The 23,355-nt window shown below is 42.3% G+C and overlaps 1 protein-coding gene across 10 annotated transcripts in view; it reads right to left on the bottom strand.

Moving 5' to 3' along the window:
- The window catches only part of ncoa2 (nuclear receptor coactivator 2), a 346,138-nt gene that overhangs the window by 249,394 nt on the left and 73,389 nt on the right, over positions 1-23,355 (bottom strand). The window contains exon 1 of one of the 10 annotated variants that reach the window (XM_072253893.1): positions 14,175-14,232. The exons of the other annotated variants lie outside the window; for them this stretch is intronic. The gene's annotated coding sequence lies outside the window, so the exon portion shown is untranslated. Of the gene's footprint in view, positions 1-14,174; positions 14,233-23,355 lie in introns of those variants that run through there. 10 annotated transcript variants of the gene reach the window in all.

Genomic DNA, 23,355 nt, shown 5'->3' with positions numbered 1-23,355 from the left:
TGGGCTTGTAGAAGATGTCAGTGGACAGTCTGTCTCCAGAGATGGAGACCAAGAGATCGAGAAAGGGGAGAGCAGTGTCTGAGATAGACCAAGTGAATTTGAGGGCTGGGTGGAAGTTTGAAGTAAAGTCGATGAACTTGACAAGCTTAGCATAGGTGCAGGAAGCAGCACCAATGTAGTCGTCAATGTAGTGAAGGAAATGTTGGGGAGCAGTATCAGAATAGGTTTGGAGCACAGACCGTTCCACATAACCAACGAAGAGGCAGGCATAGCTGGGGACCATGCCCCTTCCCTCTTCAGTCCTGACGAAGGGTTCCGGCCCGTAACGTTGACTGATCGCTTCCATGGATGCTGTCCAACCTGCTGAGTTCCTCCAGCATGTTGCGAGTGTTGCTTTGACCCCAGCATCTGCAGAGTATTTTGTGTTTACTGCTTTCATTTACCCTATCTATACCCTTCATAAGTTTGTATACCTCTATCAAATCCCCCCTCTATTTTCTATGCTGTAAGGAATAAACTCTAACCTAATTAATCTTTCCTTATAACTTTTACATCTTTCCTGCAGATAGGTGACCAAAACTGCACACAATACTCCAAATTGGGCCCCACCAACATTTTATACAATTCTCTGGTACCTCACCAGTAGCTGAGGCTGATTTAAATATCTCTGCTAGGGTCCCTGCAATTTCTGCACTTGGCTTCCACAGGGTCTGAGGGAACACTTCGTCAGGCCCTGGGGATTTATCCACATTAATTTGCCTCAAGATAACAAACACCTCCTCCTTTAATCTGTACAGGGCCAAAGAGCTCTCTGCTGCTTTGCTCACTTCTGTAGACTCTGCGTCCATCTTCCGAGGAAATACAGATGCAAAGTAATTCATTAAAGATCTCCCCATCTCTTTGGCTCCATGCATACATTACCATTCTGATCTTCCAGAGGGCCAATTTTGTCCTTTGTAATCTTTTTGCTCTTAACACATCTGCAGAACCCCTTAAGATTCTCCTTCACCTTGTCCACTAGAGCAACCTCATGATTTCTGTCAGCCTCCTGATTTCTTTAAGTGCCCTCTTCCATCTCTTATACTCCACAAGTATCTCATTTGTTTTTACCTGCCATGCTCCCCCTTTTTTTCCTAACCAGGGCCTCAATCTTTCTCAAAAACCAAGGTTCCCTAAACCTATTATTGCCTATTGTTCTGACAGGCACATACAAGCTTTGTACTCTCAAAATTTCATTTTTGAAGGCCTCCCACTTACCAAGTACATCCACACTTGCCAGATCCTTTCTGATACCATCAACATTGGCCCTTCTCCAATTTAGAATCTCAACCCGAGGACCAGACCTCTCTTTTTGCATATTTACTTTGAAACTAATGCCATTCTGGTCACTAGATACAAAGAATTCCCCTATATAAACTCCTATCACCTGCCCTGTCTCGTTCCCTAACAGATCAATTATTGCACACCCTCTTATTGGGACTTCTACACACTGATGAAGGAAACTCTATTTTATACCTTATTGTCAAACACATTTTTCCCAAACACATTTGACAAACTATCCCACCTAGTCCTTTTATGGGAGTCCCAATCAATACGTGAAATGTTAAAATCACCTACTATCACATCCTAATGCTTCTTGCAACAGTTTGTGATCTTTCTACAAATTCGTTCCTCTAAATCCCATGGACTATTGGGTGGTCTGTAATGTAGCCCTATTAGCATGGCCATACATTTCTTATTCCTCAGTTCTACTTGTAAAGCCTCACTAATCAATCTCCCCAATCTGTCCTGACTGAAAACTGCTATGACATTTTCCCTGACCAGTAATGTCCCTCCTCCCCTTTTAATTCCTCCCGTTCTATCATAAGTAAAACAATGGAACCCTAGAATATAGAGCTGCCAGTCCTGCCCCTCCTGCAACTAAGTGTCACTAATGGCTACAATATCATAATTGCAAGTGCTGATCCATCCCCTGAGCTCATCTGCCTTTCCTACATACTTGCATTGAAATATATGCAACTCAGAACACTAGTCCCCCATGCTCAACCTAATGACTCCTGACTCTGTCTGAGGTTTTAACATGTCTCCACGACCACTCCACCATCTGGAAGTTCCCACCCCCCTGCAATTCTAGCTTGAACCCCATCCCCATGCAGTACTGGCAAACCTTCCAGCTAAGATATTAGTGCCACTACAGTTTAGGTGCGAACTATTTCTTCTGCACAAGTCCCAAGATGCAAAATTCTGAAGTCTCCCCTCCTATACCAACAGCTTACCCACCTGTTGAACTGCATGCTCTTGCTATTTCTGGCCTCATTAGCACGTGGCACAGGTAGCAATCCTGGTATCACAACCCTGGAGGTCCAGACCTTAAACTTAGCACCTAACTGCCTGAACTCACTTTATAGAACCCAGTCACTCTTCCTACTCATGTCACTGGTACCAATGAGGACCACAACCTCTGGCTGCTCACCCTCTCAGGGACTCAATCTGTGATGTCCCAGGCCTTGGCACCTGGGAGGCAACATACCATTTGGGTATTTTGCACTCGTCCACAGAAACTCCACAAAAAAAACAACCTGTTTCCCTAGCTAGTGAATCCCCAATCACCAGCGGACCTTTATTCCCCCCTTCCTTTCAAAGCCACAGAGCCAGAACCAGTGCCAAAGTCCCGACTTTCATCTGCTAGGGAAGTTCCCCACCCCCCCCACCCCAAACAGAATCCAAAGTGGAAAACCTATATTGAGGAGGATGGCCACAAGGACAATAAGCACTGGCTGTTTCACCCCATTTACCCTCCTAACCACCACCCAGTTTCCTGTGTCCAGCACCTTGGGTGCAACTACCTCTCTATGTCCTACCATCTCCTCAGCCTGCCGGAGTTCATCCAGTTCCAGCTCCAGCTCCTTATTGCTGAGTGTTGGAAGCTGCAGAGCAGTGGTCCCCAAACACCGGGCCGCAAAGCGTGTGCTACTGGGCCGCGAGGAAACGATATGATTTGGCAATATGAAACAATACGAGTCAGCTGCACCTTTCCTCATTCTCTGTCACACACTGTTGAACTTGAACACCACCCACCCCCTCCCGCCCCGTCAGCCGGTCCGCAAGAATTTTGTCAATATTAAACCGGCGTACGGTGCAGAGGATGCTCTATTTGCAGGTGAAGTCATCACAGACACAGGTGGCTTCCGTGCCTTCCCATATCCCTGCAACAGGAGCATTCAACCACCCTGCCTGGCATCCCTACTGCTCTAACTGTGTAATTATAAAGGAAGCAAACAATAAACAAACTAAGGGAAAAATCTCCCTGCAGCTTCTCTCACTCAAGCCTCCCCTCGCTGAAGTCTTGAAGAGTTAAAGCATCACGTCTCCACTCGACCATTCTCCACTCCAACAAAGGCCACTCAGCTTGCACCTGCCTATGTTTCGTTGCTCTTGCTAATGAATCCCAGGGGTGGTGGGGTGGAGATACGTCTCTACCAAAGGAAGTGTAAGGCGCTCCTTCCCTCCGTCAGCCTGCAGGTCACTGTTCGGCAAGGCGTGCATCTGCTTACCCACGCCCCGCAACCCCTGAATCAGGGTCATGACACACAAAGTCATGGAGCAGGTGGTGGATGGTTATCTGCCTGGTATTAGTGATTGCACATCCAGGGCTGGTGATATGACCTCTGAAGACTGGAGGTCATTCATCATGTAAAGACACAGTCCAGAAAGCAATAGCAAACCACTTCTGCAGAAAAACTTGCCAAGAACAATCATCGTCATAGAAAGACCATGATTACTCATGTCATACAATACGGCACATAACAAATGAATCCCAATCTCTCATTGGCTGCTGCTCGAATGTCAAAACTCCCGCAGAGTGGTGCTTTTTTAATGCAAACTCAAACTGTGAGAGTCACCTCTTCTGTCGTTCCTCATCTTCAATTGGCTGTTGCTCAAATCCTCGAAATGGTAGACAATTTGTTCAAGGCCAAATATTCAGTACCATTCAATACAACCTGCTGATAAAACACTGTTTATAGCATTACAACTACAATCTTCCCAGGTGCCAGGGTCAGGGATGTTTCAGATCGCGTCCAAGATATCCTGCAGTGGGAAGGAGAACAGCCAGAGGTCATGGTACATATTGGTACCAATGAAATAGGCAGGAAAAGGGAAGAGGTCCTGAAAAAAGACTACAGGGAGTTAGGAGGGAAGTTGAGAAGCAGGACCACAAAGGTAGTAATCTCAGGAGTACTGCCTGTGCCACGTGACAGTGAGTACAGGAATACAATGAGGTGGAGGATAAATGCGTGGCAGGGATTCAGATTTCTGGATCATTGGGACCTCTTTTGGGCCAGGAGTGATCTGTACAAAAAGGACGGGTTGCACTTAAATCCCAGGGGAACCAATATCCTGGCGGGGAGGTTTGCTAAGGCTACCGGGGAGAGTTTAAACTAGAATGTTGGGGGGTGGGAACCGAACTGAAGAGACTGGGGAAGAGGTGGTTGGCTCACAAATAGAGAAAGCTTGGAGACAGTGTGTGATGGAGGATAGGCAGGTGATAGAGAGGGGATGCGCTCAGACAGACAGTTTTTGATGTGTCCATTTTAAACGCAAGGAGTACTGTGAACAAAGCGGATGAGCTTAGAGCATGGATCAGTTCTTGGAGCTACGATGTGGTGGCCATTACAGAGACTTGGATGCTCAGGGACAGGAATTGTTACTTCAAGTGTCGGGTTTTAGGTGTTTCAGAAAGGGAGGCAAAAGAGGTGAGGGCGTGGCACTGTTGATCAGAGATAGCATCACAGTCGCAGAAAAGGTGGACGTCATGGACAGATTGTCTACGGAGGCTCTGTGGGTGGAGGTTAGGAACAGGAAGTGGTCAATAACTTACTGGGTGTTTTTTTTTAAATAGGCCGCCCAATAGTAACAGAGATATCGAGGAGCAGATAGGGAAACAAACCCTGGAAAGGTGTAACAATAATAATAGAGTTGTCATAATAGGAGATTTTAATTTCCCCAAATATCGACTGGCATCTCCTTACAGCAAGGGGTTTAGATGGGGTAGAGTTTGTTAGGTGTGTTCAGGAAGGTTTCTCGACACAATATGTAGATAAGCCTACAAGAGGAGAGACTGTACTTGATCTGGTATTGGGAAATGAACCTGGTCAGGTGTCAGACCAGTGGGAGAGCATTTTGGAGATAGTGATCATAATTCTATCTCCTTTACAATAGCATTGGAGAGAGATAGGAACAGACAAGTTAGAAAAGCGTTTAATTGGACTAAGGGGAATTATGAGGCTATCAGTCAGGAACTTGGAAGTTTAAATTGGAAACAGATGTTCTCGGGGAGAAGTACGGAAGAAATGTGGCAAATGTTCAGGGGATATTTGTGTGGTGTTCTGCATAGGTACGTTCCAATGAAACAGGGAAGTTATGGTAGGGTACAGGAACCGTGGTGTACAAAGGCTGTAATAAATCTAGTCAAGAAGAAACGCTTACTGAAGGTTCAGAGAGCTAGGTAATGTTAGAGATCTAGAAGATTATAAGGCTAACAGGAAGGAGCTTAAGGAGGAAATTAGGAGAGCCAGAAGGGGCCATGAGAAGGCCTTGGCGGGCAGGATTAAGGAAAACTCCAAGGCATTCTACAACTATGTGAAGAGCAAGAGGATAAGATGTGAAAGAATAGGACCAATCAAATGTGACAGTGGGAAAGCGTGTGTGGAACCAGAGGAAATAGCAGAGGTACTTAATGAATTCTTTAAGCAATACACATCAAGGTTGCTGGTGAACGCAGCAGGCCAGGCAGCATCTCTAGGAAGAGGTGTAGTCGACGTTTCCGGCCAAGGCCCTTCGTCAGGACTAACTGAAGGAAGAGCTAGTAAGAGATTGAAAGTGGGAGGGGGAGGGGGAGATCCAAAATGATAGAAGACAGGAGGGGAGGGATGGAGCCAAGAGCTGGACAGGTGATAGGCAAAAGGGATATGAGAGGATCATGGGACAGGAGGCCCAGGGAGAAGGAAAAGGGGGAGGGGGGGAGAAAAACCAGAGGATGGGCAAGCGGTATAGTCAGAGGGGTAGAGGGAGAAAAAGGAGAGAGAGAGAGAATGTGTGTATATAAATAAATAACCGATGGGGTACCGGAGGGAGGTGGGGCATTAGCGGAAGTTAGAGAAGTCAATGTTCATGCCATCAGGTTGGAGGCTACCCAGACAGAATATAAGGTATTGTTCTTCCAACCTGAGTGTGACTTCATCTTGACAGTAGAGGAGGCCGTGGATAGACATATCAGAATGGGAATGGGGTGTGGAATTAAAATATGTGGCCACTGGGAGATCCTGCTTTCTCTGGTGGACAGAGCGTAGGTGTTCAGCAAAACAATCTTCCAGTCTGCGTCGGGTCTCGCCAATATATAGAAGGCACGTCGGTAGCACGGGACGCAGTATATCACCCCAGCCGACTCACAGGTGAAGTGTCACCTCACCGGTGAAGTGTCGCCTCACCTGGAAGGACTGTCTGAGGCCCTGAATGGTGGTAAGGGAGGAACTGTAAGGGCATGTGTAGCACTTGTTCTGCTTACAAGGATAAGTGCCAGGAGGGAGAACAGTGGGGAGGGATGGGGGGGACGAATGGACAAGGGAGTCGCGTAGGGAGCGATCCCTGCGGAAAGCAGAGAGAAGGGGGGAGGGAAAGATGTGCTTAGTGGTGAGATCCCGTTGGAGGTTCTCCCTCTGTCCCTCTGACTATACCCCTTGCCCATCCTCTGGGTTTCCCCCCTTCCCCTTTTCCTTCTCCCTGGGCCTCCTGTCCCATGATCTTCTCATATCCCTTTTGCCAATCAACTGTCCAGCTCTTGGCTCCATCCCTCCCCCTCCTGTCTTCTCCTATCATTTTGGATCTCCCCCTCCCACTTTCAAAACTCTTACTAGCTCTTCCTTCAGTTAGTCCTGACGAAGGGTCTCAGCCCAAAACGACAACTGTACCTCTTCCTAGAGGTGCTGCCTGGCCTGCTGCATTCACCAGCAACTTTGATGTGTGTTGCTTGAATTTACAGCATCTGCAGAATTTCTCGTGTTTGCGTAATGAATACTTTACTTCAGTATTCACTGTGGAAATGGATCTTGGTGATTGCAGTGATGACTTGCAGCAGACTGAAAAGCTTGAGCATGTAGATATTAAGAAAGAGGATGTGCTGGAGCTTTTGGAAAGCATCAAGTTGGACAAGTCGCTGCGACTGGATGAAATGTACCCCAGGGCACTGTGGGAGGTGAAGGAGGAGATTGCTGAGCCTCTGGCGATGATCTTTGAATCATCAATGGGGTTGGGAGAGGTTCCAGAGGATTAAAGGATGTTCAAGGAGGGAGTAGAGATAGCCCAGGAAATTATAGACCAGTGAGTCTTACTTCAGTGGTTGATAAGTTGATGGAGAAGATCCTGAGAGGCAGGATTTACGGACATTTGGAGAGGTATAATACTGTATGATTAGGAATAGTCAGCATGGCTTTGTCAAGTGCAGGTCGTGCCTCACGAGCCTGAATGAATTTTTTTGAGGATGTGACTAAACACATTGATGAAGGTAGACCAGTAGATGTAGTGTATATGGATTTCAGCAAGGCATTTGATAAGGTACCCCATGCAAGGCTTATTGAGAAAGTAAGGAGGCATGAGATCCAAGGGGACATTGCTTTGTGGATCCAGAACTGGCTTGCCCACAGAAGGCAAAGAATGGTTGTAGATGGGTCATATTCGGCATGGAGGTCGGTGACCAGTGGAGTGCCTCAGGGATCTGTTCTGGGACCCTTTCACTTTGTGATTTCTATAAATGACCTGAATGAGGAAGTGGAGGGATGGGTTAGTAAGTTTGCTGATGATACAAAGGTCGGAGATATTGTGGATAGTGTGGAGGGCTGTCAGATGTTACAGTGGGGCATTGATAGGATGCAAAACTGGGCTGAGAAGTGGCAGATGGAGTTCAACCCAGATAAGTGTGAAGTGGTTCATTTTGGTAGGCCAAATATGATGGCAGAATTAATGGTAAGACTCTTGGCAGCGTGGAGGATCAGAGGGATCTCGGGGTCTGAGTCCATAGGACGCTCAAAGTAGCTGCACAGGTTGACTCTGTGGTTAAGGAGGCATACGGTGTATTGGCCTTCATCAACCGCGGGATTGAGTTTAGGAGCCGAGAGGTAATGTTGCAGCTAGATAGGACCCTGGTCAGACCCCACTTGGAGTACTATGCTCAGTTCTGGTCGCCTCACTACAGGAAGGATGTGGAAACCATAAAATGGGTGCACAGAAGATTTACAATGATGTTGCCTGGATTGGGGAGCATGCCTTATGAAAACAGGTTGAGTGAACTCGGCCTTTTCTCCTTGGAGTGACGGAGGATGAGAGGTGACCTGATGGAGGTGTATAAGATGCGAGGCATTGATCGTGTGGATAGTCAGAGGCTTTTTCCCAGGGCTGAAATGGTTGCCACAAAAGGACACAGGTTTAAGGTGCTGGGGAGTAGGTACAGAGGAGATGTCAGGGTTAAGTTTTTTTTTTACTCAGAGAGTGGTGAATGTGCGGATTCGGCTGCCGGCAATGGTGGTGGAGGCGGATACGATAGGGTCTTTTAAGAGACTTTTGGATAGGTGCATGGAGCTTGGAAAATTAGAGAGCTATGGGTAACCCTAGTAATTTCTAAGGTAGGGACATATTCGGCACAATTTTGAGGGCTGAAGGGCCTGTATTGTGCTGCAGGTTTTCTATGTATCTATACAACTATTAGGACATTCAAGTAGATGGTGCCCTCCCAGATATACCTTGTAAACAATTAATCAAATCCTTAGACAGAGTTGACATAGGATCAGAAGACATAGAATCCTTGTGGGTAGAGTTAAGAAAATGCTGGAATTGCATGCAGCTAAAATAATAATACAAAACGGGAAAGATTTTTTGTTGTACTACATTTCATTATACCCTTCAATTAATAAACTTAAAAATAAGTGATTTTTCAATTTTCACTCTAAGTATTCAGAGTATGCATATTACAAAAGAAAAGTGCCACTTAGTTTTTAGTCAGTATAAAAATTCCCTCCTCAGAGCAATGGTTGGTTTGCACGGCTGTAAAAAAAATTAGAGGGAATGTTGGTCACAAGAATGATCCCAGGAATGAAAGAGTCAACATACGAGGAGTTTGGTGGCTCTGGACCTGTACTCACTGGAGCTTCAAAGAAATGTGAGAGACTTCATAGAAAGCTATTTAATATTGAAAGGCTTAGATAGAGTGGATGCGGACAGAACGTTTCCCATAGTGGGTGAGCCTCGGACCAGAGGGCACAGCATCAGGATAGACGGACATCCATTGAGAACAGAGATGAGGAAAATTTTCTTTAGCTAGAGGGTGGTGAATCTGGAATTCATGGTCACAGACGACTGTGCAATTTGAGGTAGAGGTTGATAGGTCTTTGACTAGTAAGGGCAAAGGTTACAGGGAGAAAGTAGAAAATTTGGTGAGGGATATAACAAAGAAGCCATGATAGAATGGCAGAGCAGACTTGATGGGCTGAATGGTTTAATACCGTTCCTGTTTCTTAAGGTCTTAATTAAATAACCACCTTCAAATTATAATGGTAAAACTATATTGTAATGAAATTTAAGCTTCGAGGTGACAATTGTATGCCTGTTAAATTGAGCATTACAACAGAAAGATAAAGTCATAAAATATTAACTTATGTAAACACTTTGCTACAAGCATTTGTCAAATAAAACTAAATATTTCCTGAAGTTTAGAAAATCATGAGATCTGACGGATTACTTTTGAAATGCAATGCTGCAAGTCATCAATTGTAATAGCAAATGTAAAGATTTTGAATAATTTTTATTTCACATTTTGAACACAATCTCCAAATATACACTAAAATCCATGAGCACTGGACCTTGAAAAAAATTGCAAAAGAAAACTAAATTGGAATCTACTTGTACTGACATGCTGTTCATTCTAAATACAAAAACCTTTTCTTTCCCCACTGCAGGTTCTTATTTGTAAAGCTTCTGAAAGCATGAGAAATTTTCACAACGACAACCAAATACAGGGAACACAATGAACAGGATTCCCAATTTGAATTCTACATTTTTTCTGTCATCAGGCTATTTCTCTCCAACTGGCAAAACCCAGGAATGAAGATGTCCTAGTGAAGACAGACAAACTGCACTTCCTTGAAAATGGCCTTGGCTGTGAACATTTTAATAACTTCTACCAAATTAAAACATTTGAAGAAGTAACTGAAGGAAGCAAGTTTATTAAAAGAATAAAGCTTTCAGTTAAGACTCCTACGAGCCTTAAAAGTACACCCAAGTACAGATGAAATCGACTGATCCTAAAAGGGTCAATCATCCACAAATTCTGTCAATTTGCTCATCTGTTCATCTACTTTGCTCTAATTTGTTCCTCAAATTTACAGGAAGCGCACTCCAATTTGCCTACCACTGCAACAGGTCCACAGCAGGTGCCATCTCATTGGCTCTTCACACAACCCTAGAACATCTGGACAGCAAAGAAACATACGTCATCCACCGTTTGGAATTCAATACCATCATCCCCTGAATGGTAATCAATAAGCTTTAAGACCTTGGATCCATACCTCACTGTGCAATTGGGTCCTCGATTTCCTCATGTGCCCAGTCAGTTCAGATTGGCGACAACATCTCCCCCACAATCTCCATCAGCACAGGTACATCATAAGGCTGTGTGCTTAGAGTCCTGCTCTACTCACTTTACACTTATGACTGTGTGGCTAAGCTCTGCTCCAATGCCATATGTGTTTGCTGATGACACCACTGTCACAGGCTGAATCAAAGCTGGCGATGAATCAGCATACAAGGATATTGAAATTCTGGCTCACTGGTGCCACAACAACCTCACTCAATGTCAGCAAGACCCAGAAGGAAGCTGATTGTTGACTTTTGGAGGTGGAAACCAAAGGTCCATGCGCCAGTTATCAGTGGGGATCAGAGCTGAGAGGGTCAACAGCTTTAAATTCCTCAGCATTGCAGAGGACTTGTCCAGGGCCCAGTACGTAAACACAATTACAAAGAAAGCGTGGCAGTGCCTCTAGATGTGTTGGAGCATATAGACTGGCTGCATCACAGGCTGGTATGGAAGCACCAATGCACTTGAACAGAAAATCCTACAAAAAGTAGCGGATATGGCCCAGTCCATCACGGGTAATGCCCTCTCCACCACGGAGCACAGTTGCAGGAAAGCAGCATTCCTCATCAGGGATGCTCTCTTCTCACTGTTGCCATCAGGGAGAAAATACAGGAGCCTCACGGCTCAGACGACAAGGTTCAGGAATAGTTATTACCTCTCAACCATCAGGCCCTTGAACCAAAAGGGACAATATGACTCAGCTTCACTTGCCCTATCATTGAAATGTTCCCACAGCCTATGGACTCACTTGCAAGGACTTCTCTCATGTTCCTGATATTTATTGCTTATTTATTTCTTTTTGTATTTGCACACTGGTTGAGTGCCCACATTGCAGTGGTCTTTCATTGATTCTATTACGGATTTATTGAGTATGCCCACAAGGAAATTAGTCACAGGAATGTATGTGGTGACATCCATGTACTTTAATGTACAGGAATGTATGTGCTGACATCCAATTTAATGTCACGTATACGCAACCCTGTAAAAATATCAGTGGCAATAGAACACACCTGGAGTCTGGTTTTGCTGTTAAAAACCACTATTTTATTGTTATTGTTGTTATTATGAGGGAGATATTTGTAATCCAAGGCGACTGTTGTGAGAAGGCAATTACGTCAATATTCCAGATTCCACGACAGCAATACAAAATAACAATGGCAGTAGGTTTTTATCTCCAAAGTTGTTCCACTCCACACACAAAGTATCAACAACAGTGATCTTCAACAAATATCCTTAAGTGGTACCACACCCGAATTCAGCTATGGGACATCCCAAAGTGGTGGCCACAGGATACTCAAACCAAATCCACATATGGACTATCATCAACAGTAGCTTATCACAAAGGGGACCCTCTTCAAGGGAACCACCATCCAGGCAAGGGTCGACACACCCGTAGATTCCACAAGGTTACCCCAATCATACACAACTTGATAGCCATCTATCCAGTTCCACGACATATGAAATAACTCCAACAGTGATTTGCCACAGGGTGTCTTTCTTCAGTGAACTACCACAACCAGACAAAGGGTAAACACACATATGATATTCACAAAGGTTTTCCCCTCACCAAAGAACCAACTCCTGTGGATTAACTATGTGACAGTCACATTTTCGTATTCAAATGGAATCAAACTCACCCTTATGGGCTACTTGGAGAGAGTCCAAACAGTGACCTCTTTTGTCACTAAGTTTCTTCTGTTTCAAACCTTTCTCTCCCCTCCCTGCAGTTGCTTCCAGATGCAGCAACTTATGAGAGTCATTTATCAATACTCTGGATCGATCTCAACTCACCCCTTTTGGGCTACTGAAAGTTTAAACCAGCGGCCGACTCACTGGTGTCTTCCATTGACCAAATCCATCTTGACTCTGCTGAGTTCCTCCAGCATTTGTGTGTGTTACATTTGATAAACCATAGCATGTTATACCATAATGATATTATATTATATCATGTTATAACATGCATTTATAACATTCTATAACCCACATTTTTTCCTTAATTTGCTTCTGAACTGACAGTTTTCCTTAACTTATAAGAATTAAACAGCACTCCAGACCAAGATACACACTCATACATTATTCTGCAGCAACTAATTTAGCATTAATTTCTACACAGCATTCAAGAAAGCACAAAGTGCCCCCAGTGTACTGACACTGTGCAATGCCGTGATTTGAGGCAAATGCCAGCCAACTCAATGTCAGTAGAGGTACTTCACTGGCATTCAACCAAAATCCCCAAAATCAACATGGGCATCTATTCAATATCAGTGCAGGCATGTCCTCAGCATTGCCCTGGAGTTGACCCAAGCACTCCCCCAGGATTTCAGGGAACTAAACCATGCCGGTTGGTAAAGTGCCAGATAGCTAATCTTTCAGTTATTTTAACCGAGAAATAAATTACATATTTAAATGAAACATAGAACAAATTAGAACACTACCAAAACTACTACAGTACTATAAAACAATATAATAGTTCCTAATAGTCTGACAGAATTCATCGCTGCCATCTTTTGATTTGACTGTATATGGACAAAATCAGCAGATGCCAAGTGCAGATAATGGACTGCCTTCAAACAATGCTTTTGACAACTGCATCCTCAAAATCTTCACTTTCATTGCAACATTCAAGATATTTGCCATTACCTTCAAATTCCTCATAGTTCCAAACTTAACATAATGAAACAGTTTAATTTTCACTCTTTGCCACTTCTGGTATCTCCCAGCCTGAATGCTCGAAACCACAAGTGGGAAAAGCAGCTTTGAATTGTCTTACTGCTCATTACTTGCCAACTATCAGTGACAAAAACCACTACATTTTGATCACCAAATAACTGACACTATTTAAAAACTGTTCACTCTAAGAATGGTGTTGTTATTTAATATTTTAGCAATATTTGAATATGTATATACACACACACACTCAAAAAAAATGTTTTTTGGTTGATCAAGTGTTCTCCTTTGTTTAAATAATTCTTTGAGTTTTATGTACTAGTACATGAATTGCATACATCATCACTCTACCACACGACAAGTGCACGCCTCATTTAGGTAAACACAGTTTGACCTGCATTCCCGAACTCCCATGCCTTCTTTTGAATTAGTTTAATGTTCTGAAGCAACAAAACACGAGAAACAAACAGTGCCGTGTTTAACGGCCACACACGTGCACTCACACTCAACTCATGCTGGTTAGAAATTGTTTGGTAAGTCTCCTGTATCAATTAAGCGGCATACTGTCCCAGCTATTTTCTTGATTTGTTTTTGTTCAAGAGTTGTCCGCTCTTATCGGCTGCCCTGATTAATATAGGCCCAATTAACTAGAATCCACTGTGTTTACGTTGCTTTAATTAATAACATGCCAAAGACTTTAAAACAGTGTCTGAGCAAGTACAGCCAAGAGCAATGGCATTTTTGTTAATCTGAAAACATGCCTCCTTCTTCATAAAACACTCAAATTAGGTTGTGAATTTGTTGGAGGGTAAAGAAAAGAACCTACCTGTAAATAAGTCAAACTGGCTTATAATGAAGTCAGCTTGTAAAGAAATACTGTAGTTCCCAAGTAGCAAAGAGATGCAGTCAAATACTGGCAATTTGTCACGTTTTGACATTTCCCAAATGGTGAGCTACATCCTGTCAACTTAATGCATAGTTGCTCAAACTAAAGTTTCTATTCTCTGAAATTTGTCATAGCTGGGTTGTGGCCTGTCATTCCTAAAAACAACCACAAAGTTAATTGAATGTTTCATCTCATGGCAAGTGAACAATGAGGAAGCACAATTAAATATGTAAAATATTCATCCACAAACGTAACTGCCGAGTTTCTCTAGTTCTTGGTATTTCACCAACTATGAAACATCTTGCAGTCATGAAACGCTCTTAATGAACATGGTGTCTCTACTTTGTAGAGATTCTAACAGACCTGCTCAGTATCCAACATTACATATCTATTATTCCACTACTTTATTATTTCCTGTCAGTGACCTTAAGAACAGCCTAGAGTCACTTTATGGACATACAATCAATCTGTATAACCTTTCTTATGTATTTATATTTATTGTGGTTTTAAATATTATGTTCTTTTATGTTTTGTGGGTTTTTTGTGCTGCATCAGATCCAGAGTAATTATTTCCTGCAATAAATAACCACCAGCTTTGTCTTGTTGGCATTAAGGAATGAGTTATTTGCCTGGCGTGAGCTGTAAAAACAAAATAGCTGTGTACTTCACCAATATATTATCCTGTATTTGTACTTAAAGAATGTTTCTCTAATAATTTTATCAACCAAAATTGGCTAATATTTAATCAGTTTTTTTCACAAAGTCTGTTGGTCATAAAGCCATAGAAAAAAGCTACTCAGTCTATTTAGTCCATGACAAATCATTTAAACAGCCTAGTCCCATCAATCCCCATCTGGACCATAGCCATCCAAACCTCTACTATTCTTGTACTCATCCAAACATCTCTAGGGATGTTAATGAACATTGAGCACTCAAAAAAGTGGGGAAATACCAAATATTCCCATCACTTTATTTTAAAAGCAAAGAATCAAATTGATTTGCTATAGGGCTCATGTCTGAATGCATCTTTTCTTTCTTTACTTCTGCCGTTAACATCTCCTTTGTCCTACACAGGTTGAAAACCCTTTATCCGAAATTCAAAAATATGAATATTTTCTGAGCACTGACATGACAACACAAATGGAAAATTCCGTAAGGCATTGGAAAGGTTCGCAGGTTTCTGTGCATCACAAATTTCCAAGAAGTGACCTCACACATGTAATGAACAGAAGTTAATGAAAAATAGAAAAGCACTGAACAAAGTGAAAGATGGAGATCTCAATCATGTGCTGAAAGAGTGGAGTTGTCAGCAATGGAATGAACAAATGCAGCTTAACAGTATGCTGATCAAGAAGCAAGCAAAGATCTACCACAACAAAGGCAATTGTGAATATTCAGCAGGTTGGTGCAAAAAATTTAAGGAACAGCATTATATTTTTTTTTAAAGACTTCTGCTGATAAAGCATCTATCTGCTGATCACGAAGCAGCAGAGAAATTCACTGATGAATTTGCCAAGTTCACTGCTAATAAAAATCCAACACGCGGCATCAGTACATGTGTGACAACTGAGTGCAAGGCAAAGGCTGCTTACTGGTAGCACATAAATTCAGAGTCGGAAATAATGGCGATGCCAAACAGCCATTGACTGGCCACCTGGGTGGCTAAGGTACAATAGCTTACCTTTCTGATATATACAAAAATGTACACCTTATTGCTTAATGCACATTTAAAATTATATAAAACTACCATCAGGGTATATATGTAAGCTGTATATATGTAAAGTAAATGGATTTCATCTTTAGGCTTGAGTCCCATTCCCAAGGTATCTCATTATATAGAAGTAAATATTCCAAAATCCAAAAAAAATCTGAAATCCAATACGCTTCCAGCCCCAAGCATTTCAGATAAGGGGGTGCTCAACCTGTATTGTCTCCCTACGACAGGCTTCCCCTGTGCTCTTTCCACCAGCCTTTCCCGACTATAAAAACTTGTTACATCCAACCATTATCCACTTCTGATATACAAAAAACTTCAACGTGAATTATCAACTGTTACTTCTCCCTCTACAGACATAGAGGCACCAAAGAATACAAGACAACATTTTTATGCATATGATACTTTGTCTCTACGACAGTCATCACCTCAGCAATATTGTAAACAAACATATAGACATTAATTTCAAGGGGAAGCAGTTTGGTAAAACTTCATTTTTATTCTCTTGAAAGATTTTAAGGCAAACCAAAGACATGAACGATGGCAACAGAAGACAAAAGTGGAAAATACAATCTGAAAATACCGAATTGCACATGTGCTCATAAAGAAATTCTGCACTTGGTCCTAAACAATTCAACCAACTGCAGGGAGGGTCAGAAAGCACTGAAAATGACACCCTCTGCAATGTAGTGAAGCAGCCAAAGAGGAAAGCATCTGCGTGGATAACTCATCTCCAGTGCCTTTCAAGACAACTTATTTTGAAAAATCATGCCAAGATGCATGAGAAAACTCAGTGGATGAACTGAGGTAATTTACCTATTCTTAAAACGAGAATCTCTAATTATGGACAAAATGCCACTCCCTTCAGTTTCACCAACCACTCAAGTACAGTATTTCCAAGAACAAAAATGAAAGAACTCAACCCCACATGTAAGTTTCTTGGGCAAAAGTACAGGATGTGATCAGACAGGAGTGCCACAGAGTAAATCTTTAACATCTAATAATACCATTGGCATAAAAACACTGCAGCACAGCTTCGATAAGGTATGGCACAAAGTACTTTTGCTCATGGAGAAAAATAGCAAATTCTTCTTAAAACGTACAAAATTATAGTTGAGTAGTTTGCAGCTCCAGGAGTATGCCCTGCTTGACTGTTCTGACCAGGCATTTTCAATCTTTTCCTCAAACAGGTCACACAAAACTGTTTATAGAATTTTAGAGAAAATGGATTCTTCGGGGGGAGTGGGAGTGGGGTGTAGAAAGTCAACCACCTGCCCTTTAACACTGACATAAATAATTATGAAGCATCAAGAATTCACAGAAATACCAGTTACAGCTAATAAGAGCCACAACATGGAAATAAGTGTTGACAGAAAAGATTAAAAAATGATGCAAGAGTTGATAATAATCTGATCCTTGCATTTATGTGAGGGAAAGGGATCAGCATGCAAAGACCACAACTTTATAACCTTTATTTTGTCAATTTCCCCATCGCTGCAGCTAGTTTCAATATAGCGCCAAATATGGCAGTCTTTGTCCTGTAACCCAATGTTCTAGGAAGTCTAATATCTGAGGTGATAATAAATATTTTAATAATTATCTATCAGAATAGCAAAAATCAGAAAACAACTAGTTGTTTCCATTTCATTTTTATTCATGAATCGTGCTGGCAAATTTGCCATTTTAAAAAAAACACACTTTTATGCTAGTTTCTAAGTATAAAACTTTAACCTGAGCAGGATATTATAATTAAATGAGGGAAGTCAAGTAGACCATATCATTTTATGGGCGTTTGTCATTTTTTAAAAATACATTCATAGCTCTATAGTGATCACGTGGGCAGTCACTGACATTAAAAGCAATTCTGTTTCTAATAAAAAAATGAAAGATGGCTGACAGTCACTTGCAAGAAAGAAATTTGATTACAGTCTGAAAGGAAGATCTGACTAATTCATCAAAAGAAAATGACACTGTCTGAATTCAATAGCATATGCAATATTTTTGCAGCATTACAAAAAGACAAAGGTGACTATTAGGTGGGACAATTAAATATTTTCCAATAACTGTGTACATCATCTCATGTGAGCTGCAGATGCCCATAGTTGAATGGGAAATGGTGTGAGATAAGACCATAAGATATAGGAGCAGAAGTAGGCCATTCGGGCCATCAAGCCTGCTCCACCACTCAATCATGAGCTGATCCAATTCTTCCACTCATCCCCAGACCCCTGCTTTCACCTCATACCCTTTGATGCCCTGGCTAATCAAGAACCTATCTCTGCCTTAAATACACTGAATGACTTGGCCTCCACAGCCGCTCGTGGCAACAAATTCCACAGATTTACCACCCTCTGACTAAAGTAATTTCTCTGCACCTCTCTTCTAAATGGACATCCTTCAATCCTGAAGTCATGCCTTCTTGTCCGAGACTCCCCTATCATGGGAAATAACTTTGCCATATCTAATCCGTCCAGGCCTTTTAACATTTGGAATGTTTTTATGAGATCCCCCCTCATTCTCCTGAACTCCAGGGAATACAGCCCAAGAGCTGCCAGATGTTCCTCATACAGTAACCCTTTCCTTCCTGGAATCATTCTCATGAAACCTCTCTGGACCCTCTCCAAAGTCAGTATATCCCTTCTAAAATAAGGAGCCCCAAACTGCACACAATACAGTACCTTATAGAGCCTCAACATCACATCCCTGCACTTATATTCTATACCTCTAGAAATGAGTACCAACATTGCATATGCCTTCTTCACAACCGACTCAACCTGGAGGTTAAACTTTAGGGTATCTTGCACAAAGACTCCCAAGTCCTTTGCATCTCTGCATTTTTAATTCTCTCCCCATTTATTTCTTCCATCAAAGTGCATGACCATACACTTTTCCACATTGTATTTCATTTGCCACTTCCTTGCCCACTCTCTTAAACTATCTAAGTCTCTCTGCAGGCTCTCTGTTTCCTCAACACTACCCGCTCCTCCACCTATCTTTGTATCATCAGCAAACTTAGCAACAAACCCATTAATACCACAGTCCAAATCATTGACATACATCATAAAAACACTGACCCTGTGGAACTCCACTGGTACCCGGCAGCCAGCCAGAATAGGATCCATTTACTCCCACTCTGTTTTCTGCCGTCCAGCCAATGCTCCACCCATGCTAGTAACTTCCTTGTAATTCCATGGGCTCTTATCTTGCTAAGCAGCCTCATGTGCAGCACCTTGTCAAAGGTCTTCTGAAAATCCAAGTACACCACATCTACTGCATCTCCTTTCTTAACCCTGTTTATAATTTCCTCAAAGAATTGCAGTAGGTTTGTCAGGCAGATCTTTCTTTCAGGAAACCATGCTGGCTTTGGCCTATCTTGTCATGTGCCTCCAGGTACTTCGTAATCTCATCCCTAACAATCGATTCCAACAACTTCCCAACCACTGGTGTCAGGCTAACAGGTCTACAGCTTCCTTTCTGCTGCCTCCCACCCTTCTTAAATAGCGGAGTAACATTTGCAATTTTCCAGTTATCCAGTACAATGCCAGAATCTATCGATTCTTGAAAGATCATCGTTAATGCCTCCGCAATCTCTCCAGCTACTTCCTTCAAAACCCAAGATTTATCCACCCTCAGACCATTAAGCTTACTGAGCACCTTCTCAGTCATAATTTTCACTGCAAATACTTCACTTCCCTGACACTCTTGAATATCCGGCATACTGCAAACATCTTCCACTGTGAAGACTGATGCAAAATACGCAATTAGTTCCTCTGCCATCTCTGTGTCTCCCATTACAATATCTCCAGTTTCATTTTCTATTGTCCTATATCTATCCTCGACTCTCTTTTACCTATTATATATTTTAAAAGGCTTTTAGTATCTTCTTTGATATTAGCCGCCAGCTTCCTCTCATAATTCATCTTTTCCTTCTGAATTACCTTCTTGGTTTCCTTCTGCATATTTTAAAAAGCCCATCAATCTTTTATCTTCCCACTAGCTCTGGCTTCCTTGTATGCCCTTTCTTTTGCTTTTACTTTTACTTTGACTCTGACTACACCTGTCAGCCACGGTAGTGTCCTTCTTCCCTTTGAAAATTTCTTCCTATTTGGAATATACATATCTGTCTTGTACTTCCCTCATTTTTCACAGGAACTCCAGCCATTGCTGCTGTGCTGTCTTTCCTGCAAATGTCCCTTTCCAGCTAACTTCGGCCAATTCCCCTCTCATGCCATTGTAATTTCCTTTATTCCACTAAAATACCAACGCATTGGATTTAATTTTTTTCCCTCTCAAATTTCACCGTTTCGTAAAGGTTCCTTAACCTTAAGCTCTCTTATCACCTCCGACTCATTGCACAACACCCAATCCAGCACAACCAATCCCCTAGTGGGCTCAAAAACAAGCTGTTCTAAAAAGCCATCCCTTAGACATTCTACAGATTCTTCCTCTTGAGGTCCAGTACTGACTTAGTTTTCCCAATCCACTTTCATGTTAAAATCCCCAACGATTATCATCACATTGCTTTTCTGACACATCTTTTCTATCTCCTGCTGTAATTTGTAATCCACATCCTGGCTGTTTGGAGGCCTGTATACAACTGCCATTACTGTCCTTTTACCCTTGCCATTTCTTAACTCAACCCATAGAGACTCTACACCTTCTGACCCTATGTCATCCCTTTCTAATTATTTAATATTATTTGTTATACACAGAGCCACACCACCCACTCTGCCTATTAACCTATCTTTCCCATATACCATATATCCTTGGACGTTCAGCTCCTAATGGCAGTCATCCTTCAGCCAAGTTTCAGAGATGGCCACAATGTCATATTTGCCAATCTGTAGCTGAAGATCAAGATTGTCCATTTTATTCCTTATGCTAGGTGCATTCAAATTCAACACTCAGTCCAGTATTGCTGCTTTCTGTTTTAACTGCACCATGCCTCTATTGCCCTGTAACTCATGCCATTGGCTTTAAGCCTCATCTCCTACCTGTTTGTTTTGTAATCTCTGTTGCACGCCATCTTTGATTTATTTCTGTTTTCCCCTTCCTCAGCCCTATCAGTCTGGTTCCCATCCCCCTGCCAAATTAGTTTAAACCGTCCTTAACAGCTCTATTAAATGTGCCCGCTAGAATATTGGACCCCTTTGGGTTCAGGTGTAACCCACCCTTTTCCCAATTCAGGCAATTATGGCAACATTAGAAAGATAGCAAGTAAAATTCTTCAAGACTGCCAAGAACTCTGACGATGCTGTTTATAAACATTTCCTATTATTAACCCATAAGGTCCCATTCAGCATAATAATTGGAATGGGTGGGAGGGAGGAGGAAGAAAAAAGATGATATCAGGACAAATAAAATTCAGGCAATGTAACCTTCTCCATTCTGGTATAGATTCTCTACTTTGTTTATCTTAAAGGCCACTTTCTGATTCAGAATGGTGTGAAGATCAATACAAGTAACAAAGACGTTCTACCAACCTTTACTACTCAATCATGGGGTTGGGGGAACCTATCCCATATTCCATCCACAACACCAATAGCTTAATCAATTTGAGACAATGCTTTCCTCATGAAGATTTGTATTGTGAGGAAGTGCTACCATTACTTGGCCAAGCCTGCCAACACTCAATTAGATTAAATGAATTGTACAAGCTATGAAGTTCCAGCCATGGAGGGAATTCTGCCTCTGTGCTGAAGTGCAATTCTTCCTGTGCCGACATTAAACCTTCCCAGGTTGCTCCCAACTACTTGGACACCTGCCTAGATTGATCAAGTCTAAGATTTCCCAATTCAGGCAATTATGGCAACATTAGAAAGATAGCAAGTAAAATTCTTCATAACTACTAAGAACTCTGATGATGCTGTTTATAAACATTTCCTATTATTAACCCATATTTGAAGTTGGTACTTTTTCAAACATTAAGTTGTCTATGTCACAATTTACCCACATAAATTTGGTACATTCCATACACCATCTCAATAATAAAAAAGAATTGAATTGACTTTATTTCTTACATCCTTCACATACGTAAGGAGTAAAAATTTTAACGTTACGTCTCCAACTGATTGTGCAATTTATAGTAATCTGTAATAAATACTATGTACAACAGGACAGTTAATATAGCACAGAGATACAATTGTATCAGCGTGAATTAATCAGTCTGATGGCCCAGTGGAAGAAGCTGTCCTGGAGCCTAGTGGTCCTGGCTTTTAAGCTGCGGTACCGTTTTCCAGACGGTAGCAGATGAAACAGTTTGTGGTTGGGGTAACTTGGGTCCCCAATGATCCTTTGGACCCTTTTTTACGTACCTGTCTCCATAAATGTCGTGAAAAGTGGGAACTGCACATCTACAGATGCACTGGGCTGTCCACAATCTCTGCGGAGTCTTGCAATTGAGGGAAATATAGTTCCCATACCAAGCAGTGATGCAGCCAGTCAGGATGCTCTCAATGATGCCCCCGTAGAAAAGTCCTTAGAATTTGGGGGCCCATACCAAACTTCTTAAACCATCAGAGGTGAAAGAGGCAACGTTGTGCCTTTCTCACCACAGTCAGCATGTACAGACCACGTGAGATCCTCGGTGATATGTATGCCAAGGAACTTAAAGCTGTTCACCCTCTCAAGCCCAGATCCATTGATGTCAATAGGGGCTAGCCTGTCTCCATTCCTCCTATAACTCCTTTGTTTCTGTGACATTGAAGGAAAGGTTGTTTTTGTGACATTGAGGGAAAGGTTGTTTTCTTGACACCACTGCATCAGGGTGATGACTTCTTCTTTGTAGGCTGCCTCATTATTATTTGAGGCAAGGCCAATTAGTGTAGTATTGTCAGCAAATTTAATTAGCAGGTTGGAGCTGTGGGTGGTGACACAGTCAGAGAGTAAAGGAGGAAGCTTAGCACACAGCCCCAAGGGGCTCCTGTGTTGAGGGTCAGAGGGATAGAGATGAGGCAGCCCACTCTTACCACCTGCTGGTGATCCAACAGGAAGTCCAGGATCCAGCTACACAAGGTAGGATGAAGACCGAGGTCTCTTAACTTCATGTCTAGTCTGGAGGGAAATATGATGTTGAATGCTGGATTATGCAGAATGTTGAATTATGGTGAAGAACAGCATTCTCACATAAGCATCCCTCTTCTCCAGGTGTGTAAAAATGGAGTGTAGGGCTATGGCTATTGCGTCATCTGTCAATCGGTTGTGTCGATACATGAATTTTAAGGGGTCCATTGTGTGTGGCAGCATACAGCAGATGTAGTCCTTTATCAGCCTCTCAAAGCATTTGCTTATTATTGAGGTGAATGCAACAGGACGCCAATCATTCAGACATGTTATCTTGGTCTTTTTAGGTACAGGGACAATGGTGGATATTTTGAAGCAGGAGGGCACTCTACACTGGGAGACAGA

The sequence above is a fragment of the Mobula birostris genome, chromosome 1 (genome assembly GCF_030028105.1).
Source record: "Mobula birostris isolate sMobBir1 chromosome 1, sMobBir1.hap1, whole genome shotgun sequence".
In the NCBI taxonomy this organism is placed as follows: domain Eukaryota; kingdom Metazoa; phylum Chordata; class Chondrichthyes; order Myliobatiformes; family Myliobatidae; genus Mobula; species Mobula birostris.
Note: the sequence above shows the minus strand (reverse complement) of the source record. Positions and strands in the feature narration are given on the sequence as shown.